Raw genomic sequence first — 14,076 nt, forward strand, 5'->3', positions numbered from 1 at the left:
CTATCTATCTATCTATCTATCTATCTATCTATCTATCTATCTATCTAATTAGTTTTGGTGTTGGACTTTGAACTGAGGACCTCACACATACTCAGGACATAGCCTGCTACCAAGCTACACCCGTAGATACAAAACCTTTAAATGGACCACCAGACTTCGTTCTTAACACCTGCCAGTCTTTCTTATCTTGGCAAAGTCCGTGATATGGAGTAAGTCCAGTGGCTTTCATGTCATGTTTACTTATGTGCAGTTCCCTGGGCATAGGTGGAATGCTGTTGCTGCTGTCATCTTTGCTGGTGGCAAAGGACTCTGTTGTAGTCTTGAGCAAAAAGGCAGGCAGGCCAGAGTTCTGCCCACGCAGCTTTATTATGTTAAGTGAAAATTTCCATTGGGACAGGGTCACAATCTCAGTGCAGATGTTTTATGGAGTCTCATTATTGTCCAGAATTGGCTTTTGGATGAGCAAATGCAGCCGTGAAGAAACAGCACAAACACGATTGAGTTGCCCACCATGGCTTAAGGCTTTTTCTTCTTATCATCCCTGAGCCCATTCCATTCGAACCTTGCTATAGATCTCGCTTCTTCCCGCTCTGCACCTTTAGTTCATAACAAATGAAAAGATAAGAGCAAATAAATGGCTAGAGTCAAACCCTAGCTCTCTGTCCTGACTGGAGGCTGGCTTTCCCTGAGACCTTTCAATCTGTTGTTGTTGGCGAAGACCTTGTTTCTTTCTCAAGTCTTTCAGCAACACCGTGGCCTTTCACAACCTGTAAGTCCTGTAATACTATATTTTGTGAAGAAAGGAAAAATGAGATTTTCTACCCTCCTTGCTTTTGTTAACCCATTCTTGTTTTAGGCTTCAACAAAAAGGGTTTTGTTAACTGGAGCTTAAAATCGGCCAGCTTGCAAAGTATTCTCCCTTTTTATGCAAGGAGGATTAGCTTGGCGTGTTACGCAGTTCCCTTGTGTGAGCCATTCCTGTGTCCTGTCATAAGGTATATAATTACTGCACTTCACATCAGCAATCCTTCTTCAGTTCAGACTGGCTTTAAACCGCTCATTAATATAAATCATACCGGGAAGGTAGAAAATACACCTTCAAAAAGAACCAAGTGTTAGGGAGTTAATCTGTTCTTTTCATAATAGGCCCAGAGTAAATAATTTTTACTTAGTGCTTTTCTTCTCTAAGCAATCTAAATAGCTTTTGATAAAAGATCAGGTACCTGGATCGCACAAATGCACAGTGTTTTCTTCACAGGGTCAGGCTTCCTGCTTGATTCCGGCCTCCCTTTTCTCTCTGTCACCCTTGAACAGAAAAGTGTATAATCCTCTACTCTGATAAGACTGTCTCTCTGTCTTTCTCTCTCTTTCTTGTACACACACACACACACACACACACACACACACACACACACAGAAGCTGTGTACATAAATTCAGTAGCAGATTGTTTTTATTTGGGGCCCTTTCATTAACACTCCTTATCCTGATCAGATAATAGTCTGAACTCAAAAACATCTCAGGAGTGATTTTTCTTTCATGGACGAGAGTCATAGGCAAAGTATTCAAATATTCATGGTCTGCTTCTGCTTATTCATGAGAGGGCTTTGGTGTAGCTATCACAGTCCTGTCTGGTAGCTGAGGTTACTCATCTTCTTGTCCACCATTTTTACCCTCCGAGTGCGTCATCTACAAGTAGCTGCTGCCTGCTTTAGAAATGTTAGGAGAGTTGATTGCAAGAAGCTCAGTCAAGGGGGCTGTTGGGAGCAGGGGCTTGCTGGTCTACGGAAGACATCTCAGATTTTTTCAGATCCCAAAGGCCCACGCTGTTTGATCTAACCTGAGCTCATCTCAGCTGACATGTTCCTCTCCTCTCTCCTCTGAGTGTCTGACCTGTGACTCCAGATTTTTTGGACAGACTGCATTGCTGCCCTCATGACCTAGGAGAGGCCCTAGCAGAGAAGTCTTCTGGATACTCCGATTCTGTTAGCTCCTTTCTGAATGACCAGAGCCCTCCTTCTTGATTAGCTTCTTTAGGTGTACAGATTTTTGGTTATGTTTGTCCTAGATTATGTGGGATATATCCACCCACTTATGAGTGAGTATATGCCCTGTGTGTCTTTCTGTCATACACTGTGACTTTTTGTGGCATACATACACTCCACTGAGTAACTATTTATTAATACCTTTTAGAAAAACTCAGAAAGGTTAGACCAAGCCTTTCTTCCTTGATGCACTTTCTAAACTCTATGAAGACAGGACACACCCCTGTCTGCCATGTATCATCTTATCACATAGTTGGCATGCAGTTGGAGATGGGTAAACGAAGGAGTGCCACGATCCCTAGCCACACATTTCTTCCAGTTGTACTGTGTTTGAGTTCTTTTATATTACTTTCTTATATCGTCTTAAAAATAACACAAATTGGAAGTTCATTCAGGCCTGCCAGCCTTTCCTCTGAGAAGCAGTCAATTACTACAAGTTATTGATTTAATTCATATCACATGCTCTTGTTTTAGTATTCAGCAGGTATTAGTAACCGCAGGAGTAGGAATAAGCTGAGCCTTGGACCGATGGTGGTCTGGGGGTTGGTAGTGCAGCAGAGTCCTGTGCTGGGCTCTGGAGTTGGGGGGGGGTGGGAGCCCAGAACATGGAGAAGAATGCAGATGAAGAGAGAAAGGTTCAAAGCGAAGCATGCCTCACTTCAACAGTTTATGCTGAGAAACCTTTCTTCTTGTCCAGTGTTTGAAAAGAATCTTGTGTATGCCAGGGGCTTTGGGGGAAAAAAACATGTAATTTAAGATTTATGTGTCAAGAATTTCATGCATGCAGTTTGTTTTTATCATCTCCATCTCCTGCTCTTTCCAAGCCAACAGCAAAAACCCATCTCCCTCCCAATCAAATTTATCACCCCACTACCACCTCACCTCCTCTTCTTGTTTACTCATTGAATCCAGTTTGTGCTGCCTTTACACACATGGGTATGGACCACTCACTGGAGCAACCTACTCTTAGTCCTACAGTCAAAGAAAACAACTCTCCCTTCCCCAGACATCATCAACTCCCCAGCTAGAGGTAGGGTCTGTGAGCCTGTCCCCATCCATGCTGTAATTTGGAGTAGCTTGGTCTTGCTCAGATCTTGTTCAGGTACCCTCAGATGCTGTGGATTTGTGATTGCAAATGGCCACGTGGTGGCCAAAGGTCAGTATTTCACAGCACTGTTTGTCCTCCAGCTCTGGCATTCATTTTGTTCCATGCTCTGGGATGTTCTCTGAGTGTGGTGGGGGAGAGGGTTGATACAAATACACCATTTGGGGCTGAACACGCACAGGAACTTATTTTCAGCACTTCAGCCAGTTAGGAATCTCTGCATTCACAGGTGCCCACTGTAAAAAGCAGCCTCAGCTCACCGAAATTGAGAGCAGCACACAGGGAAAAACTTAAGTATTTAGAAGGCAGTCTCACAAAGTGACCATCTGTGAAACAACACCAGGTTGCTGTAGGCTCCAGGGCCACATGATTTCATTGAAGGCGCCACTGCAGCCTCACTTCATACTATAGAACCAGTCTGACCATCTCGGAATTGCAGCCTCTCGGTGCTCAATTGGAGTCTGGTGAGTAAATGAATTTACCCTGTAAATACTCCATCTCACATTTATTCTAATTCTTCTTAAGCCCCCCTTCTTTAGAGTCAGAATTCCTGTTGGTCCTACTCATATGATACTTGAGTTGCAATCAGGGTTAAATTATGCTTTTGTGGGCTGATAGGAAAACCAAACTGCCTCATCAGCTTGTTGTTTCAGTAGGGGAATTTGCTGTGTTTGAGGTTGTTGACTCACCTATGGTTTGGACCACTGTTGGTTACCTAGTTGGGTATTGCTTGTGTGAGCAACAGAAATGATATAAAACTAATTTTATGCATTCTCTTGTGGTATGAAAGAGTACCTCTTTTTTGTTAATACTCAGTTTAAATATCCTTCTCCATGTTCCTTCTCCCATTAAATTCTGCAAGTTATTTTTATGAGTGGGTGGCAAATAATAATAATCATAATGAAGTTACAATTAATGAGAATTTTAAAAGAAAAAAGTAAGAGAATTCCTAATCCAAAAATGTACCATCATTTTATCTTGAGTACTAAGAACATACATTATATGGGTTACATTTGGGTTCACATGGAAGAAAAGCCACATTCCTATGAACTCCAATAAAATTAAAATATAAACATAGAGAGACAGGATGGGCTGAAGGAAGCCAACTCTAAGATCCTTTTGTTACATCGTGGTAAAGCTTGGCTGGAAAGCAAGCTTTTCCACGCAAAAAGTTTCCAAAACAAAAGTACTCTAATTGGCAAGCAATTTAAATTAATATGTAATTAACATATCTCAAAGAAATTCAAGGAAAGATGAAATGCTTACTGTTTGACCGCAAAACTGAGTGTGGCTTTTGCATGTGAGTTCAAGAAGGACGTTGAATGGTTAAGATGTGGAAATGGAGAATCATAAAGTTCATTTTGATCATTTGAAGGCTTTGATGTAGGTGTTTCTTCTCTTATATAATTATTGTTAAAGTCAGCTTCAACATAGTATCTTAGATTCATCTCTCTGTTACTCTTTGTAATAAATAAGACAGGGGAAATAAAGTTGGATGACTCATCCAGTGAAATGGAGAGAATTAACTATTTTCACTGCATTAAAGTAAAATTTTACATATTCAAGAAGTCTGGGTTAAGGATGGGGAGTATACAACAGGTTAGCATATCTAGTCATCAAGTGCAGACGTCTGGGTCCCGTGGCTAGCACATGACCTACACCCCAAAGTATTATGTTAGAGCACAGTAAAGAAGATTAGTGAAAAAAAAAAATGCATACGGTCACTTTAAATTCATGTCATAGTAGTGCCTTGATGGTGTCAAAACTCAAGAATTTGAGTGGGTGAGATTTTGGGTTCTGGCTTTTGTAGTTCAGTTTCAGCACTAAGTTGGGTTAGCTCTTGGTCAGCCTCTTTCCTCATCCACAGCACTGCCTACCTTCATGGTTTGTATTAAGAGTTAAAGCCAACTTTTGTGAAGCTTCTTGTAAAATGCTTGCTTATAATTAACATCTATAAATGGCACTCATTATCAACGTTTACATGCCACAGGAGGAAGTAGATATTAAAACGCGGTTGCAATACTTTTGTTAATTTTCATTCAATAATCATAGATTTAGGTTCAGGGAAAATACTCAGTTTATGAAATTCCAGGTCTGCTCCATTTTTTTTTTTGGTTGTTGTTGTTATAGCACATTAATGTTATATTTCATATTAATACAAGTATTCTTTTTCATATTAATACAAGTATTCTTTTTGTTTTTAGACCTAAAAGTAGAAGTTTCTAATTCTTTGTTGATTTTTAAATTTTATAAATTCACTAACTCATTAAGTAATTGGAGAATACCAGCCATAAACTCATCCTGAGGAACACAAACTCAAGGATGTCATAGTTTAAAAAGGTTGGACCAGACAGATGGGAATTTAACTGGACTATGGTAAGTGGCAGAAATCTTTGAAGAGTAAACTAGCTTGTAAAACTCTAAGATTTCCTGGGCACATTTGGAAAAGATTTCACTCTCCTACCCCTAACTAATTTGAGCTATGACAAAACTATTGGAAATCTGAACAGGGTTTCTTGGTGTAACAGAACCCTGGCTGTCTTGGGCTCTCTTTGAAGACCAGGCTAGCCTTGAATTCCGAGATCCACCCACCTCTGCCTCCAGAGTGCTGGGATCAAGGCATGTGTGACCTTGCCTGGCTTCAGTTATAATTTTTAATCTCTGATAAAGTTTTAGAATTGTTTGAATAACCCAACTGTTTATTTCTAAGTTTTTTATATATTAGTCTAATATTAATCCAAAAATGTGATTAGCAATTATCTGATTCATTCTAAATATTTGCTCATCTCACATGTGTTGTAAAGACTTACGTGTTGTAAAGGCTTATGTGTTCATTGCTTTTCTTGACAGTGTCTAATAGATATTAGCCAAAATTGTTCTTCAAATATCATCTATCAGCTTATTAAAAGGAAGATGATTCATCTCTTAATGAATTAATAGTTTAACCTTTTTTAAACAAAGCCAAATTATCACTAAATGATTATAGAAAAGCAAAGGCTCTTTAAAAAGTATAGTATGTACGTTTTCAATTAATTGTTTTTTTTATAGTATAATAAACAATGATAGGCAATTTAAGTCTAAGTAATGGAATTTCTTAACTAGTTTTAAAAGTGTTTTAAATCATATTTTAATGATTTTATTGAACTTTAATTCCACTGGAAACAGCCCGTATTTCAGGAGAATAATCAAATATTGTGTGTGGCTAGTATAAAAGAAAAAATAGTGAGACTAAGGCATGGTGGTGCATACCTTTAATTCCATCGCTTAGGAGATAGAGAAGGTTTATCTCTGTGAGTGCCAGGCCAGCTAGAGACAGGAAGGCCCTGTATCAGCAAGAACAAGAAAAAAAAACCAACAACAAAACCATTAATAAATAGTAAATGAACATATTGGTTTAGACCCTTAAAGACTGGCATTTCTGATTTTTTTTTTTTTTTTTTTTTTTTTTTTTTTTTTTTTTTTTTTTTTTGTTCTTTGTATGCAGAATTCTAGCAAAGCCCAGAGTGAGTATTTGAAAGAAAGAGGTTTGCTTTTAAGTCACAGGTGGACTTAGCATGCTTGGTAACCTTTTGTTATTTTCATTTCAGACTGTACTGTTATAAGCAGTGAAGTTCTTTTCATATTGTTTCCATAAAATGAGATTTCCTCATAAATCTGAACCCATGAGCCCACAGATGACCCGGCTACCATACATCGCTCTGCTTCTGCCATGGTCAATTCTTGATCTCAAAGATCTCGTAAAGTGCCCTGTTCTTTTGTGGGGGGGAATACAGTGCTTGTAAGGGTGAACTGAGTGTCAGTGACTGGACTCTAAAAAAAATGGCTTGCTTATTTAATTAATTGCTTGTTTATCTGCCTACTTAAGAGCATTTTTTTAGATAAAAGAGCCCTCTATACACAAATGAAATACACTCCAAAGTAAGGCTGTTCTTCACCTTTAAAGAAATGTTTCTACTCCCATTTATATATGCAATTTAAAACTGTTAAACATGTAGATAAGAGGGTAGAATTTTACTATGAGGTGTGGAGTTCCGTGGGAAGGGCTACTCAAAGGGCTGGGGATGTGGGTTAGTGTTAGAAAACTTGCCTGATGTGCAAGTCCCTGGGTCTAATCCCAGCTAACACACACACACACACACACACACACACACACACACACACACACACACCTGGTGCAGAATTATAATTATGTAAGACAGATTTAACCCCAGAAAATGTGTATGCAGCATAAGGACCACAGTTAGTAATACCGAAAGTTTGCTAATTAGAGAGAAAGTTTGTAAGCGTTTTTATAAAAAAGACGACAATACTTTGAAAGCAAACCTTGTACAATTGGACAAGCACTTAACGTTCTACAAGATGGAGTCCACCTATTTTACAGCTAACTGTAACATGACATGGTGAACACAAAGAGAGTGACGCGATTGAGACAAGGCAGGGTGTTCAATTGTGATCACGAATGTCCCCCACCCCACCCTTTTTTTAAAGACAGTTTCGATTCAAATACCCTCTTTGCTTCTTAGCTATCTGTTTTAGAGATAGCATCGCACTTGTCTATTATTAGGGAAATAAAGCTTCTTCCTGCGCCTATGAATAAAGGACTAAAAATTAACAGTGGTGGCAGTGAGCAGGGGTCTTCAATAGATAATGGTATGGTTTCCTGGATAGCCTACAAATTATTTTGTACCTTATTGATGCCCCTTTGCAAAGGCTTTCTGTGTAGAAATGTTTCAAGAGCTATTACTTGTTCCAGGAAATATAATAATGAGATTAGAGGAAACATAATGAGGAAGAATATTTTTCTTTTTCTCTATTTTTCTGAGTTTGTTTCTTTCAATACTGTTTTAGATTATTTGTAGGCAAGTGGAGGTAAGTAGAAGCCTTTTTTCCAGGACAAAATTTGAGAAGAGCACACTGTCCAATGAATCTCACACCGAGTGCCTTAATGAGGCTGAAGACATGCAGGTCCAGGAAATACTCCCAGGTTACCTGGTGGGTTCTATCAGGCAGGACCTGGTGGGTTCTTATTGCCCTGTCTACTGGACAGGGCCAGGTGGGTTCTCAGCACTGTGTCTATTGGACAGGACCACTTGTATTTGCTTGTGAGGTTCATATTTGGTAGATTTAGCAGAATAGAGTTAGGACTGATGAAGATATCTTCCTCCTTTTCTTTTCCCTCTTTTCTTTGAACTTGATGTGTCATAATTTTACCTTGTAATGGAACACTCCTAATGAATTATACAATAAAATAATTAAGAAATAAAAGAAGTTTCATGGGCATTAAATAATTAGTGGTTATCACACACACATGCACACACATACACATATATACTGTAAAGATTTTTAAAATTCAGGAATCATAATTTTAAGCTGTGTTCTATTTAAATATTGTATGTGGGGAAAATGGAAGTGAACCAGACTTGCTGAAATTGTTACAGACAGGCGCAAGTCAGAAAAACAATGCAGCAAAGGCGTTAATTTATGCTGTTCATCGGAGTTGGAGTCTTACAAAGTCATTTGCCTTAAGGGTAGTGTTACTGAAGTGTGGACCCACTTGGTGAATAAGGGCAGTAAGTGGTCTCCAACTGCTCATTGAGACTGGAATGGGGGAAAAGATCTTTGAGGACATGGATGTCAGATGATGCAGTGATATCATCCTGTGGGTCTAAATGTGTCAGGGTGTATCATCAAATGCCAACAAACGTATTGCCTTAAAGGAGTCTCTGGTTGCAAGCTAGCCTGTGCCATGTAACTGTGTTCTCTGCCCTGTTGATGCCAAGACTAAAGTCAGTGTTGAACCTGGGGTGAGTTCTCATCTGGAGGCTAGGGCAAGGGTGGGCGGAAACTGTCTTAAAGTTCTCTTTTGTGTTGTTGGCCGAGTGTAACACTTGTGGGTATATGGTTTCTTTGCCGGCCGTTGGAGGCTGCAGCCGGTTCTTACAGGGTGCTTGAATTTTTTTTCCTGGCCTTTAGGCAGCGAAGGCCCTTCTCATGTTTTTAAGCTCTCTGACCTGTCTTCTGAGGCAAGCTGGAGAAGTCTCCCTTTAAAAAGCTCTTTGATTATGTCAGATCCACTGGCATTAAGTACCTTTTCTCAAGTCTGCCATCTAATCTCATCTGGCGAATAAAATCTCTGGTGTTCACGTATGGGCTCATGGATTGTAGACCAGGAAAGGAGATTGCAGTGATCACCTTAGATCTGCCTTAGGTAGTAGGTAGTAGGTTGTGGGTGTCTGAACAAGGAAATTCCTGCCCCAAGCAAGGCCTTTCAGTGTAGAATGTAGGAAGCATTTTGGAAAAATATAGACTGGAATAGATGACAAAGAAGGAAGTCTTTGCAATAACAAGATATCTGAAAGAATCAGTGTGCTGGTAACGGTGCTTCGGGGATCAACAGAAGGATGTGAAAGCAGGTCTGGAACAGCCAGGAGTTGATTTCTTTGTGGTTTTGGGGGGAGAGGTAATTATTAGAATGCTAAGCAGGTAGACTCTTCACATCTTTTCTTAAACAGGGGAGCCTTTATCTATATGAGCTTCAGTTTCATTTTTAAAGGAAATTCACTGCTTCATTTATATCATTTATACTAAGAAGAAATTGAAGGGATCTCTGGATCTTTCTGATATACTCATTTAATAATTGAGAGGATTATCAGCTTAATGAGGGAAAGTGACATGCTCAATGATGTCTTAAGTAAGTGTGCATTTAGAGAAGAGAGAGGTGCCTGGTATATAGAGTGATTGGAAGGCATTAGAGGTGTGCCAGAGGGCAGCTTGTTCAATTACATCTTGGGTTCTAGCAGCAGGGATCAGCTTGACTTGGGCTTTACCAGAAAATGCCAAGGGAAGAGGCTGTTCTTAAGCCCAACTTGACTCTTAATTGAAGGAAGTAATGCAGAGGCAAACTATGTATGTACAACTAGCTCTACAATGTTGGGGCGTCAGAGAAACTTGGGAAACAGTGTAGGGCAGTATCTTTGGAGGCTCATATATTTCAGGTGTATGACTTTAGAGAGATATTTTCTCTGATTTAGCCCCAATTGCAAAATGAAGCTATTATGGCCAAATAAATACATAATACAGACTTATACATCAAAAAAGTTGACTACTGGCAATCTTATGTGGTCCCACCTAGTCCATAGAACTGTTGTGAAAAAGCATGCTTAGCCTAGTATCTTCCATGTGATCAGAACTGCATATTAGTAACTGTGACATTATAAATTCTCAGAATTTGGAATTTAGGAAGCTCAGAATTTCAAACCATGAGAATCCTCTCTGTTGAGATATAGGGCAGTCACCATGGTAAAGAAGGGGGTTGGATTCTAAATGAACTATGAGACTATCCAGCAGAAGCTGGGGTCCAGAGGGCAGGAGCTGCTGGTGTGTCAGCATTTGGCTTAGTCTGAGAGTATACCGTTTACACTGAGGTCCTAGAGGAGCTCACAGACTTGAAGGTAAGGAGGAGATGGGCATGTGGACAGAGTGATGTAGCTGCTTCCATCAGGAGAGGCAGGGGGATGAGAGTCTACTGTGTAGTTTTCACCACAGGAGGAGTGGGACCCTTGAGATGTAGAGACCTGTTTGTGTCACCCTCATTTCTAGTGATGAGAAGGTCAAGAAGAGAAGAAGGAAGTTTCACTTCGATTTCATTGAAAGAGTGAGGAAAATTTTTTTAGGGATGAGTAAGAAGCTACGGGAGGCCAGGAAGGAGAAGAGGAAGTGTAGGGAGTGGAAGGTTTGCGTGTTACAGTGTAAGATATGGAGCTGCTGGCAGTGACTACAGAGCCACCATCATTCTGAGAGACAGTGGAAAGATCTTGGCTCCTAAGCAAAGTTCTTGATTTCTCTTGAGCTCTGGTGCCTTGTGGATTCAGTTGAGGCCTTGCTTAATGATCTTTGAAGAATGCCGTAACTTTCATCCAGTGATACAGCATTATAAATGACATTCAAAGCATCTCTCTAAGCCGTGGAACCACAAAGTGCAGACAGTGCCACAGAGATGGTTTTGTCTTGTTTGTGTTACACATACTAATTTAAAGAACACACACAGTGTTCTTTCATGGCTTACTCTGCAGTGGATTTGCATATCATCATTATTTATAATAAATAGTAAGATGAACTTTAGAAGTGTTTAGTGATCCTTGCTGAAGAAAATTCAAGATCATGTTCCGTGATTTTGCCTTTGTTTTACCCGCAAAGGAGAAGAGCCCTCTAGACATAGTAAGGAGACGATGCCTTGACTGTTCAGTAAAGAGTGCAGGGACCAGGCTGATACTTGCCAGGGGCACAGGCCTGCTGCTTGGATGCTCTCCTGACCCTGAAGGTGGAGAGGAATCCTTGGTACAGTTCTTCTCGCAGGGAAGGCATCTATTTCTCAGGCGTGGAACCACTGCCTCCAGAGTCATTGTGCGGGTTCCGATGAAATGAGTCAGGCTTCAGGAGGATTCATGGTACGCTGCTTTATGAACCACGGCTTCCATTCCTCTGTGTAAACAAGAACTTGCCATATTTTGAATTTCTGCTTCTCTGTTTTCTATTTTCTTTTCTTCCTTCTCCTTTCCTCTCCTTTCCCCTCTCCCCCATTAAGCAAGGCCTTGTGCATGCAGGGTAAACATGTACAGTGCCATTGCTGCTACTGCTGCACTGGATCGACAGTCCCTTATTTCTTGAATCTATACACTATAGTATCATATGTTCAAGGTTTTCTCCTGAATTTCTGCCTAGAGTGTTGGTAAGCAGTTAGAATCCTCTCTGACTTCATATTCAATAAAACCTCTAGGAAGACAACCTCCTCTGTAAAATACATATAAAACAGAAAAAACCCAAAAATCTGGCCTGAGTAAGTATGACAGCAAGTGTAGAGTTGTTTGTAATTTCCAGACTGGATGAGTCTGTAAACTAAAACAGCAAGCTCGATCTTTAGGCTCATGGTTTTGACATCATAGCCTAAACTGTGTCGTATTCAGAAGAATGTCTTTACATCAAAAATTTAAATATATTGTCACAAGATGAACAACATATTAATGTTCTGAGAACTATGGAAAATGTCATTTTTAGCTATGTGCCTATATAATAAATAACATTCATATTCCAGATATTGTTACTTAGCTGGATCTTAGGTTTTTTAGTTTTGTTGAAAATGTTGATAATCTTAAGTATAAAGAATCAAAACAACAAATCTTTAGGCATGGCAGAAGGGAACAGTCATAAATGGTGCCACACTCTGCAGGATTCAACATTTAAGAGAGTGGAGGGGCTGATACCATCAAATTAACTTGAGTAATGTCTATGAGTGATGTGGCTACCCCTTTATGAAGAACTAGCGCTTGAGAAATGTTTTTGTGGTGGGAAAATGAGGTCAAAGATGTTTAGTTGAAGCTGCCAGAGGAACTGAGAGGGTGGCTTCCGTCCCCAGAGGTCACATGCTTCTTCACAAACACGCCACAGTGCCTCCAAGGGCAAGCATCACAGATGGGAACCTGTCTTTTGATGATTGGAAGGAGGGTGGCTTGTTCTCACATCGAGTTCAAGTGGAAAAGGGTCAGCACAATTCAGATGCCAAAGACCCGACTTAACCTGGACAGTAGGAATAGCTTCTTCTGTTCCTCAAAAAGGATTCCAGTAAACCGAAGAACAAAACCACATATCAGAAATAAAGGGAACTGGAGACTGGCCTCCTGGCCTCCATGGTCATCAGTAACCCAGGTGGCCAGCACCTCAGCTAAAAGTTGCCTAAGAGCTCCTTACAGTTTCTTTAGGACCCTCAGACTCCCACACTGTTGTCTGCAAGTCTTTACAAGCTGCTCTGAAGCCATGGTGGCTTGGACACAAGGTTGGCCCATGGCATCTGGGTTTCATCACTGCTGCTCGAGGAGCCCGGGAGAGCTCTGAAGACAGGATAGCTTTGAGGTTATTCAAAGTCACATTCTTGAAAGGATCCTGGACATAAAGCAATCAAATGTTTATAAAATGTTATCATTTCCGTTTCATATCTGACCTGCATAGCACACTGTGATGAGGTTTGTTCTCATCTCTTAGACAAATGCTCGTTCCCTTTGAGAACATGTCTGCCTTTCCAGGGCTGCTCAGATACTCACACCTCATCATTCTCACTGCCTTTCCGGGGAAGAGTGATCCTTGCCTGCTTCTGAAAGTGTCCTTAGATCTTGGTGATTCACAGACTGTCAGCAAACATGGAAGAAAGGGAGCCTGGGGCATTAAGACAGCTCTCTAACCAAGTACTGGGGTATAAAGGCTTGAGACCCATACACACTTGTTTAACTTAATTTTTCTCTTCACCCAGATATACTCATATTTCTTTTTTATCTCAGTGACATGCATTTTTTTCATAAGTGTTCTCCAATATTTCAGATATTGAAGCAGGATAAATGAATAAATAATAAACATTAATTCAGTGAAATCCTATCTTAAATGAGATAATCAGCAAGTGACTTTTCGGACCAAGATTTGATGACTCTTCAGAATAACATAGGCTTAGAGTTTGCATAGTTTCTGTTTTGCAGCATTATTAAGTAATTTCTGAATCTTGTATTTTATTTTGATTGCTCATGTCCACACCAGAAATAATTTGTACAGCACCTAATTTAGATTTTATGTGCTTTAAATAGGAAACAGTGGGAGTTGGACATAGTAATATGTTAAGTAGATAACATAAGCTACATAAGAGAAATTTGTTGCCTGGAAGCTCTGTAAATTAATACTAATGTTTCGGTGGGAGATTGCACAAAACAGCCAATTTATTGCAAATAATATAACTTTACACTTAACATACTTATGGATTCTAATATTACTGAAATCCCATGCCCATTTTTATTTCAGTCATTTCAGTAAATATTCTGCCAGTATTTACTAATGTGAGCAGGGAAGCTTGGCTGTTTTTCTGTCTGGTGCATAGGATCAAATTGGTCCTG

At 39.9% G+C, this 14,076-nt stretch overlaps 1 protein-coding gene across 5 annotated transcripts in view; it reads left to right on the forward strand.

Moving 5' to 3' along the window:
* The window catches only part of Nfib (nuclear factor I B), a 217,795-nt gene that overhangs the window by 76,126 nt on the left and 127,593 nt on the right, over positions 1–14,076 (forward strand). The window contains exon 1 of one of the 5 annotated variants that reach the window (XM_055629832.1): positions 3,563–3,612. The exons of the other annotated variants lie outside the window; for them this stretch is intronic. The gene's annotated coding sequence lies outside the window, so the exon portion shown is untranslated. Of the gene's footprint in view, positions 1–3,562; positions 3,613–14,076 lie in introns of those variants that run through there. 5 annotated transcript variants of the gene reach the window in all.

The sequence above is a fragment of the Psammomys obesus genome, unplaced genomic scaffold (assembly GCF_907164565.1).
Source record: "Psammomys obesus unplaced genomic scaffold, mPsaObe1.curated_primary_1811, whole genome shotgun sequence".
Classification (NCBI taxonomy): domain Eukaryota; kingdom Metazoa; phylum Chordata; class Mammalia; order Rodentia; family Muridae; genus Psammomys; species Psammomys obesus.